Here is a 24,090-nt window from a genome sequence, read left to right as displayed (position 1 = left end):
ATACTAACAGCCATTCTCCTCCAGAACCCAGCTGGGCAGCCTGCACTTTTCCTCTCCTTCCGTAGTGTCTCTGAGCAGGATGCAGAATATATTGCCCCCTCCAGCCTTTTGCCACTGTGCAAGAATAGAGAAGAGGGAGAGTGCCTCCATCTGCTCTGATTTACCAAGATTTTTAGTAGTGTTGAAACTACAAAGTAAGGCTGAATGGTGGTAGTTCGAGGGTTTTGTAAGTTTTACGCACAGCAGTTGACCCCTTAATACGTGTTTGGGCTGCAGCACAAATTAAGAGCAGGCATGTTGTGGACATCCTATCATGCTATTTAGAATTAATAGCTTCAAATCCAACTATTTGAATTTTTTCTCCTGTTCTGCAAAGGGGTGCATGAAATATTGTATGTTACCATTCATTTATAAACTTACAATGGATTTTTTGTGTGTGTGTGAAATCACGGCTATAAATTGAAAAGCAAAGCATTTTGGCCCATTCATGTTTTAAATTTCAAAAGTAATGTTTTGGTATTTAGAACATAATAAATTTTAGGATAGTTAGCTCCAGTTGGAAGGAAATATAAAATGTTGCCATGCTGACATGTTACCACAGTCATGTTAGCTCAGCTACACTGTATACATATAACTGTTCATCATGAATGGATGCAACAGGAGAGACTTGATTTCATTTCCAGTAGGTTGGGTGCCTGGTGTGGCCCATGGCAGGAGAACAGTTGAAGCACCAAGGCCTCTGGAGCAGTCCTGGATTTACTACTACTTTCTTATTAAGGCATACGAAGACAGAAACACTGCACATGAGCAGCTGTTTTAAAAATGCAGTTGCTAATTGTGATCTAAGGCAGCACAGGATTCTGTGGCACAGCTTGGACCTGCAATTTAGCCTGTCGAGCTCTCTGCATGGCCAGACTACTGTTCGGCACAAATTGGACTAAAGACATTTTTATTTTTCTTTTTTAATTTCCTCAGTTCTTTGTATTTTGAAACACAATATTTATATTCTAATACTTGAAGCCTTGATAGTTTAATAACAACATAAATTAATCACTGACATAAATTAACCATTTTCTATCTCTCAGGCTGTTATTCTACCTGAAACAAATAAAATCATATCTGAACAAATAATCTCTCAAGCATTAAACTAAACATAATAGAAATAGAAGGAAGTACCTTGGAACTACTGCACAGGTTCCATTTTTTACAGGAGCTAGTGATGTTTATAATGAGTAAATTTTCTTTAGGTAGCACTAAAAAACATCCAAAGGGTTGCTCAGAGTAATTTCAAATGGTCTAAAATTTCAAAGACTCTACAGAAGTAAGCAGCACTAGAAGCCTGCTCTTCAAAAAAAACCAACCAACCAACCAAAACAAACAAACAAAAACCCCCCACACACACACAAAACAAAACAAAACAAAACCTTAAGTTTCCCAATAAATCATGTAGAAATGAGACCTTCTTTTTGACCTGGAGTTTTACAGATTTTTCCTCTTGCTGTCATTGTTCAATGCCTTCTTTGGGAAAAAAGAGAGTGATTGTAGGAGGGAGAGAAAAGGATGGTGGAGAGGAAAGCCGTAATGAAAAGATTGACAGTATTTCTTGGAACTGGTACTTGTGCATCCACATTAAAGTGACTTTGTCCTAGGAATGCCAAGATAACTTTGAAGGGATTCATTATTCACTAAATGACAATACTCAGACAACTGACATCACTGATATATTGTTTTATGTTAGAAAAGCTCTCTGTGATCTGGATCATCTTTCTGGGATTGATTTCATCTTCTAGTCCATAGAATCATAGAATCATTACATTGGAAAATACCTGCTAAGATCAAGTCCAACCATTAACCCAGCACTTCCAAGTCCACCACTAAACCATATTCCTAAGCACCACATCTACACATCTTTTAAATACCTCAGTAGTGACTCAACCACTTCCCTGGGCAGCCTTTTTCATTGCTTGACAACTCTATCTGTGAACAAATCAAATTTTTCCTAATATTAAATCTAAATCTCTCTCCACCCCACCTCCCCCTTGCCCCCCGGCATAACCTGAGGCAATTTCCTTTTGTTCTATTGCTAGCTACTTGGAAAAAGACACTGATCCTCATCTCACTGCAACCTCCTTTCAGCTAGCTGTAGAGAGCAATAAGGTCTCTCTTGAGCCTCTTCTCCAAGTTAAACAACATCAGCTTCCTCAGCCACTCTTCACAAGACCCCATGTATCTCACAGTATCCCTCTGGACAAACTGTCCAGCACACACCTGGATAAACACACCATGTGGTGGGTGAGCAATTGGCTTGTGGGCCAAGCACAGAGGATAACAGTGAATTGGGTAACATCAGACTGGTGACCTGTCACTAGTGGGGTTCCACAGGGCTCCACCTTAGGCCCTGTGCTCCTCAACATTTCCAGAAATTATTTGGACTCAGGACTGAAAGGGATACTGAGCAACTTTGCAGAAGCCACAAAACTGGGAGGAGCTGTTGACTCCCTCAAAGGCAGGGAGGCCCTGAAGAGAGACCTTAACAAATTGTAGGATTGGGCAATCATCAATCATATGCAGTTCAACAGCCATGGATCCTGCACCTGGGATGGGGCAACCCCAGATATACATACAGACTGGGGAATGAGATGCTGGAAAGCAGTGCCAAGGAAAGAGACCTGAGAGTGCTGGTTGATGGCAAGCTGAATATCAGTCAGCAGTGCCTTGGCAGCCAGGAGGGCCAACCATGTCTGGGGGGACATCAGGCAAATCATCTCCAGCTGGTCAAGGGACAGGATTGTCCAGTTCTGCTCTGCACTGGTGCAGCCTCACCTCAAATATTGTGTGCAGTTTTGGTCACTGCAATGTAAGAAAGATATTGAGCTATTAGAGGGTGTCCAAAGGAGGGCAACGAAGATGGTGAAGGGCCTTGAGGGGATGCCATAGGAGGAGCAACTGAGGGCACTTGGTCTGGAAACAGGAATGTCTCTCATTGCAGTCTACAACTTTCTTGTGAGGGGAGGAGGAGGGACAAGCACTGATCTCTTCTTTGTGGTGACCAGTGACAGGACCTGTGGGAATAGCCTGAAGTTGTGTCAGGTGAGGTTTAGGTTGCATATTAGAAAAAGGTTCTTCACTGAGAGGGTGGCTGGTCACTGGAACAGGCTCCCCAGGGAAGTGGTCACAGCCCCAAGCCTGACAGTTCAAGAAGTGCTTGGACAATACTCTCAGGCACAAGGTGTGGTTCTTGGGGATGGTCTTGCATGGGGACAGGAGTTGGACTTGATAATCTTCTTAGGTCCCTTCCAACTCAGCATATTCTGTGATTCTGTGCTTCTGTGCTTATTGTGTGAGAGTATGTAGGATTGTCTGACTTTATGTATCATTCCTGTAGCTAATGAGGTATTAACTGGAATCTGCCTTCTTGGAGAACTGTTTATAATTTTATTTTGGTGCTACCAGTAGCCTAAATTTAGCCCAGGAATAAGGGTCCAAATGCCACTGAATATCAACTCTCTCAGAAACTGGAGAAGATGACAAGTTTTATGTTCAAAACAAGCACAGCTCCAGTCCAGCTTCCCCTGTATCCACAGGCCAGGTGCACACTCAATCATAGAATCATAGAATCAGATGGGTTGGAAAGGACCTTTGAGATCATCAAGTCCAAACCTTGATCCACTGCCTCCACAGTTACTAGACTATGGCATTAAGTGCTGCATCCGCTCTCTTCTTAAATACCTCCAGGGATGGAGAATCCACCACCTCCTGGGCAGCCCGCTCCAATGCCTGATCACCCTCTCTGTAAAGAATTTTTCCTAATATCTAGCCTAAATCTCCCCTGGCAGAGCTTAAGACCATGCCCTCTTGTCTTACTGATACCTGCCTGGGAAAAGAGACTCACCTCCACCTGGCTACTACCTCCTTTCAGGGAGTTGTAGCCAGTGATGAGGTCTCCCCTGAGCCTTCTCTTTTCCAGGCCAAACAACTCCAGCTTCCTCAGCCTCTCCTCACAGGACTTGTACTCAAGTCCCTTCACCAGCCTGGTTGCTCTACCCTGGACCTGCTTCAGCACCTCAATATCCTTCCTGAACTGAGAGGCCCAGAACTGGACACAGTACTCCAGGTGTGGCCTCACCAGCACTGAGTACAGGGGAAGGATCACTTCCCTGCTCCTGGTGACCATACCATTCCTGATAAATGAGACGTTCACATAAAATATTGGTTTAGGAGCACTTCTGCTCATTATTGAAAGCGATGACTATCCGCCAAGAGTAATCACTTCTTCCTATAAAGTGAAGAGATTTCATTCCAGCTCCTAACAGGAAGACACCAAAGTGATAAAAGAGGACACTGAAATGCCCTCTCAGCCCTGTGGGCAATGCTTGCCTAGTGAAACAGAGACTGAAAAGACAAGGTGGTATGAAGTAGTTCAAATGGGGTTGCAGCAGTTCAAACAGAAGGTTAAGAATGTTCCTTCCCAGGTTTCAAGTTTTTCTTCTCATCTCTTTAAATCTGTTTTGTAAGATAGTGACTGAGTGATAATGAATGCTATCCATTTACTGTGCTTGCTGAATATATTGATTAATTATTCCCAACACTTTGAAGATAAAGTACTGTGTTGTTAATAAACACAGTCTAATGACTCTCTCCTAGGTTTTCCAGCACTCCTTTTACTTTGTCCAAGGTGTAAATATCTCACTGCAGCTACAGGCAGCCAGGCTAACCGGCTGAGTGGGCCACATGCTGATTTCTGCTGAAGGCTTTCACATCAATTGTTCCGTGGCCATTTCCACTCCGTTTCCCTCCATTGTCAACAGATCGTGCTGTCTCCTGCTGTTGTTTCCTTGCTTGCTCGTTCAGGGCCAGGATAAGGGAATTTCAATAATTTCTGGTGAAAAGGGCCCTTCCTTTGCAGCAGGCTGCCACTTCCCTCTGCCTAATACACAAAGAAGGCGGCTAACAGGAGCACAACTGCTTTCATTGGCTGCTAACAGCCTTTGAGTGGAACAAAATGACCAAAAGAGAAGAAACACTAATTTCCTCTTCACTCTCCCCGCACTGCCTCAGAGTAACATTAGGGGGGCAATTTTCTTTGCCGAAAGAAAGAACTTTTCTGGCCACAGGAGTGTGACAGAAGAGGCTGCTGAAATCAGTTGTTAGCACAGATTGATTAGTTTTTTACACCTAAAAAGACCTTTCATTTAGTTTTCTCTCTCGGACTCCTGCAGCACGTTTTGGAAAGACAATGAATATTGCTTTCACATGTAATTGCAGGAGTGCACTACTTTAAAGGTATTCAGAACCAAGCAAAGCACCACATGAAAGCAAAGAAACAATGTGAACACTTAGCTGCTAACACGAGCTGTCAGTGAGAATTAAACCTTCTGTAAGACACCCGAGTCAACCTCACCTGAGTTAAGAGAGCTGCTCCATTAGCTGATAGAAACACAGAGCTCATGGGAACTGACCCTGCCAACACTTACACGTGCTTCATTTTAAACTTATACAATTAATCCCATTTGGGATATCAATATGCACAGAATTAACAACGCGCTGTAAGCATTGGTGAGACCAAGACCTGAGTCCACTTCTCTACCAGCCACCCCAGGGGACCAACATTCCGGACGTTCTCAGTGGGTCACGTATCTCAAACATTCAGAGAGAAAAAAGATTTTGATTATAAGCTGTTGCTGTTGTGAATAATACCCAAGGCAACTAAAAATGAAGCAAAATATCTTCTCCACTTTGTGTAATGCGCACAATAGTCACAGGGAAATATTAATAAAAGTAGCAAAATCAGCCAGCTCTTTTTCAGTGCCTAAAACTGTGACAGCAATTATATGAACCCTTTTCTATACCTGAAAGCATACCTAAATCTCTCTCCTGTTTCAAACCCTTGATGCTCACCAACCTCACTGAGATCACGTTTTTCCTTTCTGACGCCGGTCTGGCTACTTTTACCTCTATATCCATTTTTACAAAATTCCCAGGACTTCAACATGTGCAAAACCTGGAATTAGGTCAAGGTTCCAAATTTGTTATGGGGGAACAGATAAAATCCAAAACATCACTGCATAAACCTTATTTCATTAGGAAACTACAGCAAAAATATGAATGTATATCAAACTACAGAAATTGCTAAAGGATTAAAAGCAGACACAGTACGTGAAGTTATTTTTCTTTCTACTCTTCTTTGCCAAGCTAGATTTCAATGTGCTCTACAGCAATACTTCTCATAACACTGTAATACAGCACTGTGATCCATGGCAGTAACCATTTTGAATAGGATGCTATTAACACACAGAAGTCATCTGTCTGTTGCAATTCCATCAAACTACTCCATTCTGAGGTCAAAAATGTTTTTCCTCTCTCCATCTGCTATGGTTTTGAAGATTCATTGAAAAAAGAAGACAAAAATTCTAAATACTGAGCAAATCTATTTTAAGAAGTGTATTTATCACAAATCTAATGTGTTGGGTGACTAATAACATACATGTGTGCACTGTGCTTGCCAAAAAATATCAACATTTCCAAATAGTTACCACATTTACAATTAAAATAATGTATTTGCCAAATGTTTGGTTGTTTTTCTTTGTTTTATTCAAATGATGATTTGTCTTCTGGTCCAAGTGCAGAACAAAATTTCCTGAATATCAGAAGTAAAACATTAGGGAGAGATTCTACTGTCTGATAGAGCCTCATTCAGCTCTCAGGCACACAATATTGCTTAGATAATATCAGGCTTGTCATTGTTGTAGGGGGCCTAACAGCATCCTAACAAGGAAAACTGAAATGAGGCTTTAAATTTTGCCTCTTACAAGTCCCTTGCTTGTCAGTCACAATTCTCCAGCCATTTCTCATATTGCATGATTTCTGGCTTGTGCTGACCCTCCTGCTGCCTCTGTCCTTCTGTAAGCGACAGAGGCAGGAGAAATGAGTGGCAGCAGGACTTCACACACAGAGTGCTCTTACACCCCGTGATAGCTGCTGTGCAGAAAGCTTAATATGTGAATGTTCCTACTGCATTATTGACTTCTGCTCTGAGACTGGCCAGGGAGTAGAATCATACAAAAAAATAGAAAAACAGATGATTAAAGAAAGATTAAAACTGTGTTGCCTTTTTGTAACAATCTCATTCTTTAAGTCTCCCACCCACTTCAAGCACAGACAGCTGCAGCTCCAGAGGAATGTAGAAGATTAAGCTCAAGCATTGTTAAAACCAGAGATTTCAGAAGAGAAAACCCAAATGAAGCACTTGGTGATTGATTCCCATGACTTTTTTCTCCCTCTAACAGCAAAAAGGGATGTTGAGGCTTACCCAGTGGTTGATTTAGTGGTCTGCTGCCTGCATGTTTCGTTCTCCCATCCCATTCCAATCCATGTGCCACTGTTGGCACTATCCTGACACTGTGGTAAACCAGTTCTGAAAGCAATATCATCAGGCATTCTGGACACAAAAAAAAATTGATCGTTTTTTTGTTGTTGTTGTTTTATGAATACTGGCTCCCAAAAGAGGCACATAATGGGATCAGATACTACCAAATCTGGACCAGGATGCTGGGGAATTACATGGCCAGAATCAGGAAAGTGATGGGGACCATCAATCTTTGAAGAGAACCTTAAACCAGCATAGCTATAATATAAAATCCCTCTTGAAGAAATTACTTATCAAGGACAAGTTATGAGGGGAAGGACAGTAAAACAGAGGGACAAAGTGTTCATTAATCATAATTTGCTACTCTCAGTGTTCATTTGCTCACTTCCATGTAGCACCATGCTGAGAAAACTGTTTGGGAGAGGTGCCAACGGCAGAGAAGTGTAGGCAGAGTGAAGATTTGGGAGATGGGAGTTCCCAGCTACAAGCTCCAGTATGATCTTTATGCTGCTTTAGTATGCCTTTAGGTGAATAGTCTTCAGTCTCAATCCCTCTGCTCAGGCTTCATGCTGTTAGGTAAGAGATAGCTGCCCCAGGAGTCACAACATTGGGTTAGAATTGCACTGACAAGGGTATTGTAGTTTGGGCACTAGGTAGCTATGCGGGACTTGGCTTAACTCCAGCATGTAAAAGGTGTGTATCTCTGGTTAGACCTCTACATGTATGTTTGGCTACTTTCCCTAGTGACAGTGAAGTTTATCCTCCTGGATACTTATTTTGCTAGCTACTTGAAGTTATATTTTATTATTTTTATATATTTTTTCTTCAGTCAGCTAAAGAAAGAGGCTAAATACAAAACAAAACAAATTCAGCAAGACTAAGTAACATTTTTGGGGTAATTTAACATTGGCTAGGTCATCTAATCGTAGTAGGCTTTACCTTCACTAGAAACATTTCCTTACTTAAGGAAGCAAGCCCATTTAGTGCAAGACTCCACACTTCCCTTACCAGAATGGATCAATTCTTCTCCATTTCAGTGCACCATTTCCCCGTCATCCTTTTATCCCAGACTTCCAGGTTTCATAAAACAACCATACAACTTGAAGAGAACCTGAGGTAATCTTTTCACTGTATTCACCACTGGTAGGGACTCAGCTCAGAAGGGTCACAGCCACTGTTAAAATCTGCATTTCGGCGAGGAAGCTTCCCGCTTACACAAGCCCAGAAAATAATCAGAGACCTAGAAAATTCAGCCTACATGATAAGTTAGAATGAATGGGGGAGGAGAAGTGTAAAGAAATGAAGGCTTAGAGAAGGTATAACCATAATTTTCAAATACATAAAGGGTCTTTGTGAAGAGACAAGAACAACCTTCCTGCTTTCAGCATCCTTGTTAACATAAGGGAGAAAGTATTTCATCTGCAGTAAGGAAGATTCAGATAGCATATTAGGATGACAATAACAGCTAAGCAGTAGGTAGATGGCGTGCAGAATGATCAGACTTCCATCAATGGAGATTTTTAGCAGATCACAGAATCATAGAATTATGGAATTCTTTGGGTTGGATCTTTCAAAGCTCTTGCAATCCAACTCCCTTATAACAAGCAGGGACATCTTCAACTAGATCGGGTTGCTCAGAGCCCCATCCAACCTGACCCTGAATGTTTCCATGGATGGGATATCAACCACCTCTCAGGGAAACCTCTACCAAAGTTTCACCACCCTCACTGTAAAAACTACTTTCTTATATCTAATCTAAATCAACCTTCCTTCAGTTTAAAACCATTACCTCTTGTCCTATTGTAATAAGCATGGTTAAACCTTTCCTATAGGCCTCCTTCAAGTAATGAAAGGCCACAATGGTCTCCCTGGAGCTGTCCCTTTTCCAGGCTGAACAACCCTCATGGGAGAGGTGCTCCAGCCCTCTGATCAACTTTGTGGTATTCCTCTGGACAAACAAGTCAAAATTTACCTACAGGTGTATGTGAAATTGCTCCAAGTGAGGGGTTCTAAATACCTCAGGGGTCCTTTCCAGCCCCCTGGGTCAGTGAACTTCTGTGCATGAGGTCACACAATAGATGTGGTCCGAGCAAAAAGACCAGGTTACAGAGGGCCGTTGGTATGGGATTTCTGCACCCAACAGCACTTTGTATTACAAGCCTTAGGAGGAAGCACCACCGGAATGAAATGCATTTATGCTGTAAGAGTTTTCTTGAGGGGAAGAAGCATTCAGAACTATCTAAAAGGTGATCAAAATCCTGATTTGCCTGAGCCACTTTGCAAGACAGATCCTTAGCCGATTTGATAGGACTGAATTTTGTTCAGCTCTCACAAATTTTATACCAGGCTTTGTGTTCTGCTTTCTCAGAGGAGCTCAGTTTATGCAAGAATTACTAGAATGAAATATAGCTGCAGCCTCAACTATTAATCTCTTTGGAAGTAAAGACTCAGTTTCTTACACTGCATCCATGAAGCAGTACAAGCACACACTTGATGCATATATATATAGTGTATATATATACATACACACAGAAACCAGAGCTGTCAGAAAACTGAGCATCTGTGTTTTGTACTTGCAGAAACCTATACAAACCCTAACAATTCACTTCAGATTGCACGAGTTCCAGTTATCTGATGTGCCTGTGATAAACATGGGGGTTATTACATCCTGAGTTATTGTTCACAAAAAAATAACTTAATTTCCTAATAAATTAAAATGTGGAAAACCAGGGATTTTTTTAGACTGATGCATAGATGACACTAAGATTTTCAATATCCTGATGAACTAGAGCTGTTTACTGTGGACAAAAGACAGTGACTGTACTTTAGCCAGTTCTTTGTAGCACCTCTCTTTGAGGACAAACAGTGCTTTATTCTGGCTAAAGTCCAAGTGAACCAACTGCTTTCATCAAGAACATTTTTTAGGTACACTGACAGAGTGGCAAAGGCGCTCAAAATGTGATTAATGGCAAGGGGAGATCATAACAAAGGTTACAGCTTTTTCAGATGTTTGCCACTGTTCTTAAACCAGAGATTTGGGTGTGTACTGGCCAGCTATTTCACCTACTGATGCAGGGCAGTTTTCATATGGCAGATGAAGATTACACTGGAGTTCTGGTAGGCAAATGTAACAAAGATGGACAGGGTAATTGAAACTCTGTTAGTCCATCTTCATGCTGTTATCTAACCAAAAGCCTTTGAGTTGAATGTCCCAGGTCTCAGTACAAACCTCATGATTTATGTATGCCAAAAGCTGCTTTCAAAAACATTCATCCTTTTACCATCTCCCATGAGTATCAAAATGTCCAGCATGTCTAGCAGGATGCCATGTATTTATTTTCCATGTTGCTCACAAGAAAACGCTGCTTTAGTAAAACCACATGGGGTGGCAAGCATTCTTAAGGAACAGAAGTTTCCTGTTGATTACCCCATTCCATCTCCTCCCTGTGGCAGAAACAGGTAAAACGTGATTTTTCTACCAATTTCATTGACAGGAAAATAACCACTTTTAGAATCAGGGCTAATGAGCCAGAAATGTACAAGAACAAAAAAATTGCTCAAAACCTTTAAATACGGACACTAAAATGCAGCTATTTGACATGCTGAGCCACAACAATGACACATGATTTATTGATTAGTTGCCATCACATGATGGAAGCTCAGCTAGTCATTTAAAATACCCATATTATCTTGGAAATGTTCCTATGAATAAAAAGGTAAAATACAGCCTCTGTGTAATAGTCTATACTTTATTTTTCTATTTGAAGTGAAGTGTCATTGATGAATTCCGATTGGTCAAAGTCTTTTAAAATGATAAATGCTTCTCTAATGTGCTGTTGTACCATCTTAAACTCCTACTGTTTAAGCTGTATGCTAAACTACTATAGTCCAGATACACTTGAATGGTATAAACACAAAATTTCTGCAATATATATTTGGAAATTAATAGTTATACAGTATCTGAGGTTACTGATGTAAAAAGATGTATTATTTCCAGCACAGAATAATTAAACCTGATTTTCCACTTCTGAACAGAACTGTGTAATCACACACTCTTATTTGTAATTGTTTTCCCATAGCCTACCTCTCTAATAAAATGAGTTCAAATATTAGTAGATAATGAGATTCTATTTTTTAATACAATATAGATACATTTATAGCAGCATGTATAGCACTTAGCTCATTCTAATAGCCAGTTCTTCAACCAGTTGCAGAATTAGCAATACTGTTGAATGTAAGTATATTGACTGAGTTTAAAATGAATGTCAGAGTGATGGTTTTGGAGCTTAGCTAGGCAGCTGCCTCAATTAAAGTTGGAAATGCTGGTTTGTCCGGTTTGTATATATACAGGTGTGTGTGTGTGTGTGTATGTTTGTGAAGGGCTTATTTAAACAAAAAAAAGAGAAAAGAAAAGGGCGGGGCCAAATATTCATTGTCAATATTTTACATTGATTTTCATTTTAGCTGCGTTTTGAAACATCACTAAACTTCTGACTGAATTTTGTTATCGTACTTTCATCTTTTTTAATTAAATTCCTCAGAAAATTCAAGATAGCGTTAAAAAACACAAGCATTGCCAATATGAACCTCTTCATTAACCAAGGATCTCTTAACTGGGCTCACACACAATCAGGTGCAGCTAGGGCAATGCCAGAACATCAAATCTTGACTAAGAGGGCTGCTATCTGTAACAGTTATACATATTCATATAGATATTGCACACATCCATATAAGGCTTTCTGTGGATTCTACATGGAAGTTGTATCCAGGACATGCTGGGTTTTTATCTCATACCTTTGTGCAGCAATTTATATCTGTAACAAAGCATATGTAAAATGTTTGCTAAATAAAAGCAAAATTCTGACTGGGTAGCATTTTGCACGGGGTAAACAAATTTTGTACAGTGGTAAACAAATGTATTATTTACAATACATTTAATCAAGAGAGGGTTGGTTAGGAAATACCAAAACGCACCTGCTTTGGGTGATTTAAATATTTTATAGCATCAAAGGAAAAAAATGAAGGGAATTGGACAATTAACCTGAGATTATTTTACCCTTAAATATTTTTTTTGAATTGTTGGAAAGGGGACACTGAGAAATCCATCATCTAAAAACCAACCCCAAATGTATACAAATCGATCTGCCATGTAAGCTTGGTGCAAAGGGCATGAAAATCAGGATGTGCACAGTGACATTTCACAAATCTAATAATAACATCTTAGATTTATCTGGCACTTTTCATCCATAAAAAGTAGATTCCATGGTGATTTATGGACTGTAAAAAATATAAATATGTATATTTGGGTCATTTCAGTCACTAGCAGAAGAAGATGCAGTGCCCTATCCAAACCAAAAACATCAAATGGAGAGTGAAAAAGTCCTATAGATCCCTTGTTTATATCTTTGCCATGAGATTAAAATTGTTCAGGTAGTGTTCTACTTCTTGTGCTCTTTGCTTTCCCATTATTGATATAAATTTCTTATAAATGATGGTGGTATCAGGAGTGCAAGGGCTGGTCGAGTCTCAACTGTTGCCTGGTACAACAGACACATGGCTGCTTAACGAGGAAGAGTCCTTTCCCCTTTCTTACCTTCCCCATCCTTCAGAAGAAACCTGAGATATGGGACATCCCCAAGCAGGCTGCAAGGAGGTTGCTCAGACATATGGACATGCAGACAATGAAAATTTTCAGCACACAGAAAGTGCGATTTTCATAACTTTAAAGGGTTTGTTGTTCTTTTTTAGTTGTTTGGGTTGATCTCAGGTTATCTCTATGACCACAGGGCAACAACCTTCTTTCCTAAAGACTGATAATCAATCATTTGACTGTTTATCTGCCCATCAGCCCCTCATAAAAATGTCAGAACACACTGGCTAGTTGCAAACAAATGAATAAAAGAGGTAGAAGCCTCAAAGATAATTAAGTTCCCAGGGATTTGTGAGCATCAGTGACTAGAGACTCAAATTAGTTTTCCAACAGAGAGACACAGGAGGAACTCGGCCGTTAAGGGCTGTGCTTGGCAGCAGCCAGCCACCCCGGCAGCACAGGCAGCCGTGTGGTGCAGGCAGCACTGGTGCTGCTTCAGAGCTGCAGCAGGGGCTGCTTCTCACCACCAAGAAGAGATGTCACACTGGACATGAAAGAGAAATGGGAGATGAGGTTTATGGCAATGAGTGAGTCAGAGGTGAAGCCACAGGAAACCTGGCTTCATTAGTTCTGTTGCTCGTAGAGTAAGGTGTTTTTAATAACAGCTGGAAATTCATCTCTTTTCTACAGGCCTTGCGGGTGTCGGCAGTAGGAAGGATACTGTGCATGGCTGTGTCTTGGATAAAATTGAGAATTGACTGCACTGGGAAGAGAAGCAGGGAAAAGACACAGGTGTTGCATTCAGTGTAAAAGAAAATAAGAGGCAGAGAAAAAATTCAGGAGGACATGCAGAAAAACAAATGGGTGATAAGGTGAGGAGAGAAAGAGGGAGTGTGGAGGAAGGAAATAAGTAGGAAATTGAAATCTGGACTAGAGTTCTATTCACACGCAGCCCCATTATCTGTGTTCTGATGCTGGAGAGGCAGGAAGCAAAGCTTTCCACCCTGAGTCACACCCTCTGTGTATGTATGACTGCAGTGAAGATCCCCAGGAGTCTGGGAAGCTGTTAATCATTCAGTCCTTCACCTGTTGCTCTTTCCTAGGTATCTCTGCATTAAGGATTTAATTTGACCTCTTTTTTTTCTTTTTTTTCTTTTTTTTGGTGGGTGGTGATAAGGGAGGGGATAATCCTTCAGCTGCAAATAGCAGGTTTTGATGTGCAGCTGTTTATCTGGGTTCACTGGGGAATATCTTCCTGTATCACTTCTCCATGGGGCAGAAGAATAGTGTGCTGGCTCCAAGACAAGGAAGGGCTGATAGTAGGCAGAAGACCATCTTATGAACACTTTACACCTTTGCAAGTGGGCTGAGTGCTGAATTCAGCAACGAATTCAGTAACCAAAGTGCTGCAGCACACATTTGTGCCCCAGCTGGCAGAAACAGGCATATTGATGCCACACTGCTGCTTTAGCACATCCACATGTACCTGGCAGAACAGCAACTTACGGAAGCTTAGCAGAGAAGACAGCTGTCCTTGGGTGGGATGCTGTGTGGCCACCTAGAGCCCCAGTTCAGCTTCATAATCCCTGTCACACTTGGCAAGGTCAAATGCACAGCAAGTATTTGTTACAGACTGGATGAGGATTCAGCACAGCTTCACTTCACCAACTTGTCTGTTGAGTTAAATAAAGTGCCACCCTTGCTCTGGCTTTGTATATGTCCACAGGCAGATTTCTAAAAAAAAGTTTTCATGAGTCCAGAGCAACAGGAGCTGAACAGGAGCTGGAGGAAACTGTTCCAGCCAGAAGGAACCATGTTGTGTGTTGGGAAGGGGCCAAGGCTTAGATTTAACCTGGATACAGCCACTGTGAGGCAGCAGAAGTATAGCAAGTACAGTTCTGGTAAGTGATCATCAGATGGAACACATGTGGGCCCACACCTGGGGCTTCTCCCCAGATTAAGGAGAGCAGATCACTAGGTTTGGAGCTGGCAGGGTGGGAGGATGAGTGATGGAGACCCCAGTAAAAGGCCCTTGGGCAGAGCATGCTGGGAGGCAGGGATTAACAGCCCAGGGCACAAGGAGAGCTGCTGGGCTGGTAATTCCAAGGCATTCCGCCAAAAGTTTGGGTACAACCTGGCCAGGAGCCCAGACATTGAAAAAACAGCCTGGAAAGTGAGGTGTTACCAAGCCCATTAGCAGCCTGCGAGTTTCTCCTTCCTGGATTCCTCACAATGATTTCAGGACATGACTAACACAATTTTCCTAGGGAAGTCCCATCTCTCTCTTCACATTCCCCTTCTCTCTTCCAGTAAGTGAAGAGGTACAGAATGGGGATCCAGATCTTCTGAAAGACTGCAATTATGCCAGAGCTGTTCTTTCTCATCTTACAGTGACTCAGCCCAGTCAGGTGAAGAGCAAACAAACAAGGACAAGGGCCTTCTGGTGCAGGTTAGCACAAAAACTGGGTCAGACTGGCAAGGCTCATCTAGCACAGTCTGTCTCTTCTGTGCAACCCCAGAGGGAAGACCCCACAAAACACTGCATTATGTTTGAAGGGTCCCAACCCACCAGTAAGTCTGCAGTGGCACTTGGCACAGCCACAGTCTGAAAGCTGGATTTAACATCTCCTCCAAGTCTAACTTTACTCTTGCCCAGGTTTTTGGAGTTGATTTTCATTTATTTGGTATTTGTTGCTGTTCTGAGATGCAAAGGCAACTTTTCAGCAACTTTCAGTTTGGGAAACATGGCTTTTGGACCAGCTGTCTCCTGTTGTTTCAGTAGGGAGCCCAATACAAAGAGCATTTAATGAAGCTGCGCTCAAAGTGCCAACAGCAGTTAATGAATTACTCCTTACAACATTGCTGGTCCACATTTGACTAATGGAAAGTTACAAAGTCTAAACAACTTACCCAAAGCTTAACGGAACTATTCTTCTAAGGTACCCCTCTTTTTAATAGATATCCCCTAAATTAGTTATAGTTGAGGCAAATTTGACATCTGAATGTGGAGATCATGATGCTAAAGCAATGTGATGCTGTGTTTGCATACAGGTGGGAAATGGGCTCTGCAGTAACTCTGTGGCTTGTTTCTGGGGGAAGGCAGGATAAATTTACACACAGGGTTTTTAGTGGAGCGCTTGAGAAAGGACGTGCAGAAATTGTGACTGCAGAGTTTACCTGAGAGGGATAAACCCTGGAGTACTTCAAGTTCAGTAAAAGTGATACCAAGGAACAAATTTTGGGCCCCTAGCAACGCAAGGCAAGGTGTGCAAGAAGAGAGGCAACCTCCGCGTGCTCAGAGCCTCCGCTCAGGGGATGAGGGGAGGGAATTACGCTGTGTCTACATATTCAGGAGCCTCCCTAAAACACCGCCAGGATCTGACAGGTACCCCACGCCCTTTAGGTACAGACCAGCAGGTAGACCCTTCGGCTGGCGAGCGCCGCGGAGGCCAAGCGCCAGCCCCGGCCGCGGGCAGAGCTGCCCAGAGGCGCCGGGCAGCGCCGCCCCGGCAGTGCCGCAGCTCCCCGCTGTTCACCCCCGGGCCCCGCGGGGTCTCGGCGCCCCCGGCGCTGGAGCTGCCGTCCCCGGCGCGGCGCCGGTTCCCCGGCGGAGCTCGGCGCAGCCCCAGTTCTCCGGGAGTGCTCGGCACCGCGGGCGGCCCCGCTCCGCCTGCCTGCCGGGCAAAACAAAGCGGAGAAGGGGAAAGGAAAATGGGGAGAAAGTACGGTTCCAGCTGCCTCCCGGCCCTCCGTCTGGATCTCCCTGTATGAGACAGCGCTGCAAGCGGATCCTGACCGGGGGCAGGGGGTGGAGAGAGGAGGAGGAGGAGGAGAACGGACGGAGGGAGGGAGGGAGGGAGAGAAGGAGGGACGAACGGGAGCCTCTCTCCTTCCCTGGGCTGTTTTTTCAGTTTCCTGTCTCGCATTGTGCTCACAGCGGATATGTGCTGCGCCTACAGGTGTGTCCCCTCCTCGCAGCTTTTCCCCGGCTCCCAAGCGTAGGCTCTGGCTGTCGGGGGGCGGCGGTGGATCGCGACCGCCATGTGATGATTATTTCTCTTGGGGCGGTTTTTCTCTCCTCTCGCTCTCTGCCTTCCCCTCTCTCGCTCCCCGCCGCTCTCCTCCCTCCTCTTGGAGGTGGCCGCAGCCTCTGCCGCCTTCGCGCTGACTCCGGCTGCGGTGGCGGCGGCGGGGCCCGCCGGGAGCATGGGCGGCCGCCGAGAGCTGCCGTAGCGCCTCCGTCCAGCCCGCCACCACCCGCCCAGGGCTCCCGGGGCCGCCGCTCCCGCTCGGGCAACTCGGACGGTCCGAGCCGCGGGCTCCCTCCCGCCGGCGCCTGCACCTGTTGAAGGTAACGCAGCCCCAGCCCTGCCGCCGAGCGCCGCGGGATGGGGCGCGGGGTGGGGGTGGAGGCGGATTCCTCGGCGACTTTCCCCCGTCTCCCCCAGCTCTGGAGCTGCTGAGTCGGGGACAGAGCAGCTTCTCCCCTCCTCGGCTGCGGGGCCAGGGCCGGGGAGGCGGGGGCAGGCAGCGGGGGCCGGGGCGGAGAGAGCTTTCCGTCGTGCTGTCCGCGCCCAGATGGTTTTGGTTAAGGGGCTCCCGGGCGGCGGCTCCGGACTTGGAGCGCCTTTCCCAGCCGTCTTGCAGGGCGAGGGGGGAGGCGCGGGGAGGCGGCTCCTCCCGGCCGGCAGCCGGGGAGCGCCGGTGCCCGGCGAGCTCTCGCCGCCCCCTCCGCGGAGCGCAGCCCTGCTCGGCGGAGCCTGGCTGCTCTTCCCGGGAGTTTCGCAACCCCGCGGCGCAGCCGGGGTCAGCAGCCCCGGTGTCGCTGCTGGCCCTGGCCCGGTGCCAGCCCCGCGCTCCCTCTGCGCACCGCCGGCTCGGGAGCTCATTTGGGTTTTCCTGCAAACGCGTTTTTTCTCTTTTCAGAGGCAGCTTTAAACTTTCTTTCCAAACTGTTAATTAGATACACTGTACTTTGCTCGCGTTCCGTGCAGGCGAATGGGAGTGCGAGGCTGGAAAGGCTTGTGACTCAAGGCATAGATATTTGGGAGGTGAAGAAAACATTTGCATGCCGCGTTCACCCAGGCTGTACCTGTGATTTGTTACTTTGCTTTCTCTGAGACTTCATCAGTCTTGGTGACACCAGGAGACGGAAGGGATCTGTAGCAATTTTTGTACTTTCAGGGTTAATCAGACACCCGGTTGAATATACAAAGAAGGAAGTGTAAGTTTATTGCCTCTCTGAAATCCAATGGAAAATAGCTTTTGTCCATAAGTAACAATACTACGGTCCTGTCCCTATCGTTGAGTTTGTCATCAAATGATAGCTTGTGTGTGAGGGAAGTTGATGCTTTTGTAACTAAGGCTGTTACCTTGAATGTGATTATTAGCTTATTGAACACCAGAGGGAACTCTGAATAGGTAATTCATTCTAGGAAGATACATGCTTATTTTACTGTTTATATTCTCACTACAATGGAATCTAGGAGGAAGCAAAGGTTGGTAAGTAATAGGCTGCTGGTATGTACCTAGGATTGGCTTCAGTTTTCTTTACAGTTCCTTTCAGAAGATGTCAGCTCTAAAGTTGTACTGAAAAATATCTTTTTTTTTTTTTTTTTTTTTTCCCCTTCCTAAAACTTGAAATATGCAACTGGTCTTGCAAGGTTTGGATGCTCGTGACAGTTTGTTACAACAGCGTTGATAGCCAGGCTTCTTTGATGGGAAGGATAGCACAATAAATACACTTGTGACTCTGACTTATACTCCAGAAGCTGACGTATTCAGCTGTTCATCCTGTCCCTTTGCCAGAGGTTACTCTCCCATTCAGTGTTGTTTTCTATTGAACTTTGAATCCGCCAGAGTTTACAGACAGGCATATGAATGTAAACTGTATTTTATGGCTAGTCACATTAGTATGTGATGTTGTGAAGTCTGGTAGCATGGGTTTCTTGTTCATCGCTCTGTCCTGACAGAGGCACAAGGCAAACAATTGAAGTGAGCTGAATCAAAATGCAGTTGTGAACCATAGTCCATTGGCACCTACATTCTTCTGAAATGGCAAATGTGACTCCAGTGAACTACCTTGTACCAGGTCTCGGTGGGCAGTGGTAGCAGGGAGGAAGCTCTGCACAAGAAGAGCCTGTGTGACATTCTTGGTAGGTTGATCATACCACACAGGGTTCTGGGTTTCAGAATGGTGTAGTAGATCATAGAATCATAGAATCAGCCAGGTAGGAAAAGACCTCTGAGATCATCAAGTCCTACTAAAACATGGCACCAAGTGCCACATCCACTCTCATCGTAAAAACTTCCAAGGATGAAGAATTCACCACCTCCCTGAGCAGCCCATTTCAATGCCTGATCACCCTCTCTGTAAAGAATTTCTTCCTAATATCTAGCCTAAATCTCCCCTGGCAGAGCTTAAGACCATACCCTCCTGTCTTACTTGCCTGGGAGAAGAGATCAACCCCCATCTGGCTACAACCTCCTTTCAGGTAGTTGTCTCCCCTGAGCCTTCTCTTTTCCAGGCTAAACAACCCCAGCTTCCTCAGCCTCTCCTCACAGGACTTGTGCTCAAGTCCCTTTACCAGCCTGGTTACTCTTCTCTGGACCTGCTCCAGCACCTCAATATCCTTCCTGAACTGAGAGGCCCAGAACTGAATGCAATACTCAAGGTGTGGTCTCACCAGCATTGAGTACAGGGAAAGGATCACTTCCCTGGACCTGTTGGCCACCCTGTTCCTGATACAGGCCAGGATGCCATTGGCCTTCTTGGCCACCTGGGCACACTGCTGGCTCATGTTCAACTTCCTGTCAATCCAAACTCCCAGATCCCTTTCTGCCTGGCTGCTCTCCAGCCACTCTGTGCCCAACCTGTAGCACTGCAGGGGTTTGTTGTGGCCAAAGTGTAGGACCTAGCACCTGGCCTGATTGAACCTCATCCCGTGAGAATCAGCCCAACTCTCCAGTCTGTCCAGGTCCCTCTACAGAGCCCTCCTGCCTTCCAGTTGATTGGCATTCCCCCTAAACGTAGTGTCATTTGCATATTTGCTAAGAGGTGCACCCAAACAACCGCCTCTTCCTCTCTTCCTCCTTCATCCATTCTGGGAATTAGAAAGTGACCAAAGTTTTTTTTTTTGTTTGTTTTTAGCCAAGTCTTGCTTAGTCCATCTGACTTGAAGACCTGTTATGTAAAACATCCTCACTAAGGCCACAGCCTTCTTCTGCCTGAATTTTCCTACAGATGATGTTGCAAGTTGGATAAAGGCTTTGTTTAGCTTTACAAAACTGGGAGCTGTTTGCCTTGCATGCAGAAGCTCCCAAAGAACAAATTACATTTTGAAGGGAGAGCTCTTCTTGAATGCCTATTAAGAACAAAAAAGTCCCCCTTACTTGTTGCTAGTGGGTTTGGTTTCTGGCTTAGTTTTGAGAAAATGGTTTGCACATTTATTTATTTTTATGAAGATGTAATACTAATAATTTGTCTTCCTTTAATGGCTATAATTTGGAACTTTTCATACACTTTTAAATTATTTATTGTAAGAGGCACTGAATGAACATATTTGTTACACTAGTGTCACATTCAGAATATTGAATTACAATTGTAAAATTAAGGTAACAAGCTTAAATTGTGGTTTGCAACTTTAAGATCTTGCCAGCAAGCAGTTAATGGCAACATCAACTGCTAGAAAAGTAATTGCTACCATTCTTTTACTGTCATTTTGTTCTCACTCTCCTCCACTCAGACTGTTCTGAAGAGATATCATGAATATTCACCAAAATAGCTTGGCATTGTCACTTATGCAGTTTCTCATCAGATCCAATGTGTTGATGAGCTAATGTGCACTTGATTAAATGTACTTGATTTATGCAAACAGAAACTCTAGGTCCTTCTTGAAGTAAAGCTAGCACTTGCACAGCTGTTAGTGAGATGAGAGTCTAACTAATTAATATGGAATTAAATAAACAAACAACCCCAATGTGGTGTTCCTCCTACTTTGTCACCTTTATCTTTTAGTTCAACTCAGTAGTGGATATTTATTTTGGCTTTTCTCACAGGTTTTCCTGTGCACCATGGGAAGTTGTAAAGCTCGGCTTGTAGTGGAGAGTCCTCTTCTATTTAAATGGCTACCATTAGGAAAAAAACCCCAACCAAACAAGAAAAAGAGCATTAGTAGCTGTATTAAAGCCAGGGGTAACTAAAAGTAGTGGAATGTTACTTTAAGAGTTATGTGTAAGTACAAGTCTGACTTGGATTTTATACTTGGAGCAGTTAATTCTTGTTTAAATGAAATAAAATCATACAGCCTAAGTCATTGAGGGGGTGTTTGTTTTATTAAAAAACAGTATATGAATAGTAAATGGTTTAGCCTCCTACTGTTTAATTGGTCAAAACTCACATAGACAAAGTGGAAATAAGGAATTAAGGACAGACATTTCATTTAACCATCAGTGTTTTATTGGTACAAAAAGCTCTCTATTTATAAAACTGCTCAAATCTGGCTACAAAAAGAGGGTGTGGAGTCCTTGCCCCTGGAGGCAGCAGAGTATGGACTGAGGAGGGAAAGGACACATGCTTGCTCAAGCCCTGGAGCAACCAGGCATACTGGAAAGCTGTTCAGGTGGTCTTTTGGAGATGAGACTTACTTTCTTTAGGCGGATAGTAATTTGGTTATCTGTTAAAATCAAGTATTTCCATTTTTATCTCCGCAGTTAAATCTCTGGTAATATAAAGCTTTTGGATTTGAGTTTCCGTCTCAGGTGGTTGAGGAAAGACTTGTTGATATAATGTCCCAAAGTGTCTGTGTTTAATAAATACTACTAACAATGATTCAAAGAAATCTCAGGGTCAATGTAATGATCAGCCCCTGCTCAACTGCTTAGCCTGACACCATCATAACATGAGACAGACTTTGTCCCCAGGAGTGTGTCAGCAGAGTTGTGGTCACTAGCTACATGCTTGTTCAGACACTCAGTTTCTCTTTGCAATTTAGCTTCTGGGAGCTGGCGCCAGCATGGATTGATGATTAGCTCTGTGCTGAGTTTCCCAGGCTTGGGAGCCTCAGCGCTCATCAGTGGACAGAGTTCACCTGGCACCTTCTGAAACACTTCCGACCTTGCTCCATCTTTGCGGTTAGCTTCCAAGTTTCTGCCTTTCTAGCTTCATTTTTGAGATGCCATCTTCTACCTCCTGCCCTGGGTCAAACTGCTTTGTGGTCCTGCAAACAAGTGAATTCAGTAGTTTTGATTTATTCTAGCAAAGTGTGATTTTTCAAGAAGTTAGTTATCCAATTAAAACCTTATTCCTAGTGTTTCACTCATTTTTCTTGTTAACTGGCATCATTAATTAAGGGCCACAAGTAAAAAGTGAAGACAGTCAGTCTTACGTCTGTACCCAGCAAGATCACGTCACAGGTCCTTCTGGAAGCTATGCTAAGGCATATGCAAAAGAAGAAAGTGTTTGTGACAGCCAAAATGGCTTCAACATGGGCAAACCATGCCTAACAAAGTTGGTGGCCTTCTATGACCGGGATTAGAGCATTGGTGGATAAGGCAAGAGCAACCAACTTCGTCTACGTGGACTTGTGTGAAGCATTTAACACTGTACCACATGGCATTGTTGTCTAAACTGGAGAGATGTGGATTTGACAGATGGACCACTCAGTGGATAAGGAATCGGCTGGATAGTTGCACTCAAAGAGTTGGAGTGGATGGCTTGATGTCCAGCTGGAGACCAGTGATGAGGGATGTTACTCAGACATCGGTATTGGGACTGGAGCTGTTTAACATCTCTATCGGAAACATGGATAGTGGGATTGAGTGCACGCTCAGGAAGCCTGCCAAAGACGCCATGCTGTGTGATGCAGCTGACATGCTGAAGGGAAGGAATGCCATCCAGAGGGACCTTGACAGGTGGACAGCTTGAGAGGTGGGCCTGTGTGAACCTCATGAAGTTCAACAAGGCCAAGAGCAAGGTCGTCGTGCACATCGGTCGGGGAAATCTCAAGCACAAATACAGGCTGGGTGGAGAATGGATTGAGAGCAACCCTGAGGAGGACTCAGGGATGTTCGTCAACAAGAAACTCAGTATATTCCAGGAACATGCACTTGCAACCCAGAAAGTCAACTGTATTTGGGGCTCTTTCAAAAGAAGCAAGGCCATCAGGTTGGTAGCAACAAAAGAAGGTTGTGGAGCTACTGTTGGAGCTACTCCAGAGGAGGGCCACTAAGATGATGAGCGGGCTGGAGCACCTATCCTATGAAGACAGACTGAGAGAGTCAGGGTTGTTCAGCCCAGAAAAGAGAAGGCTTTGAGGTGACCTTATTGCGATCTGCCAGGAAGGGATCTTACAGGAGGGATAGGGCAAAACTATTTACAAGAGCATGTAGTGACAGGACAAGGGGGAGTGTGTTCAAATTGAAAGAGAGTAGATTTAGATTAGATACTAGGAAAAAGTTCTTTACTGTGAGGTTGAGGAGGCACTGGAATGGATTGCCCAGGGAAATTGTGGATGCCCCATCCATGGAAGTGTTCAAGGCCAGGTTGGATGGGGCTTTGAACAACCTGGTCTAGTGGAAGTTGTCCAGGGGTGTTAGAACAAGATTATCTTTGAGGTCCCTTCCAACTCAGGACATTCTATGATTCTATGATTTGCGTAATTTGCAGTGAATGATTTTTGTATTACTTGACAATCACAGTTTTCTTTATGTTGTAGAGGTCTTCTTGCCACCTTTCTTTCATTCTTTCTGTCTTTGTTTTTTAAAAGCCTTCTCCATCCTACAACAATCCAGGAAGCTGTGGAGAATGTATGCCCTTTCGTTGTCCTCCTTCTGTGCTGCACCTTCAAGGTAGACCAGTCAGGAGCACTCTGTCAGATAATGTACACAGTAACTGCATATGGTCAACATGGTTTTAAATAAAAATTCATGGGATATTTAGCACTTAAACTGAATTGTTCCAGAACTTACTTTTTTACAACAGGATATGCTCATGCTAATTGCTGAATAGACCTAGCAGGCATATTTCTAGTTAAACTGGATTAGGTCTGCATGTCAATTTGGTTTGAAGGAAGCTCTCGTAAACCTGACACTAATCTTGCTATATCTAGAGGAACTGTTAATTTGATAACTCTGT

At 43.9% G+C, this 24,090-nt stretch overlaps 1 protein-coding gene across 6 annotated transcripts in view; it reads left to right on the top strand.

Moving 5' to 3' along the window:
* The first annotated feature begins 16,887 nt into the window (after positions 1 to 16,887).
* The window catches only part of PLXNB2 (plexin B2), a 257,415-nt gene continuing 250,212 nt past the window's right edge, over positions 16,888 to 24,090 (top strand). For 3 of the 6 annotated variants that reach the window (XM_050325006.1, XM_050325004.1, XM_050325009.1), the window contains exon 1: positions 16,941 to 17,307. The gene's annotated coding sequence lies outside the window, so the exon portion shown is untranslated. Of the gene's footprint in view, positions 16,916 to 16,940; positions 17,308 to 24,090 lie in introns of those variants that run through there. The other 3 variants (XM_050325005.1, XM_050325007.1, XM_050325008.1) reach the window with 3 other exon arrangements.

The sequence above is a fragment of the Myiozetetes cayanensis genome, unplaced genomic scaffold (assembly GCF_022539395.1).
Source record: "Myiozetetes cayanensis isolate MyiCay16 unplaced genomic scaffold, myiCay2020 scf3, whole genome shotgun sequence".
NCBI lineage: Eukaryota > Metazoa > Chordata > Aves > Passeriformes > Tyrannidae > Myiozetetes > Myiozetetes cayanensis.
This window is presented reverse-complemented; position numbering and strand designations above follow the sequence as displayed.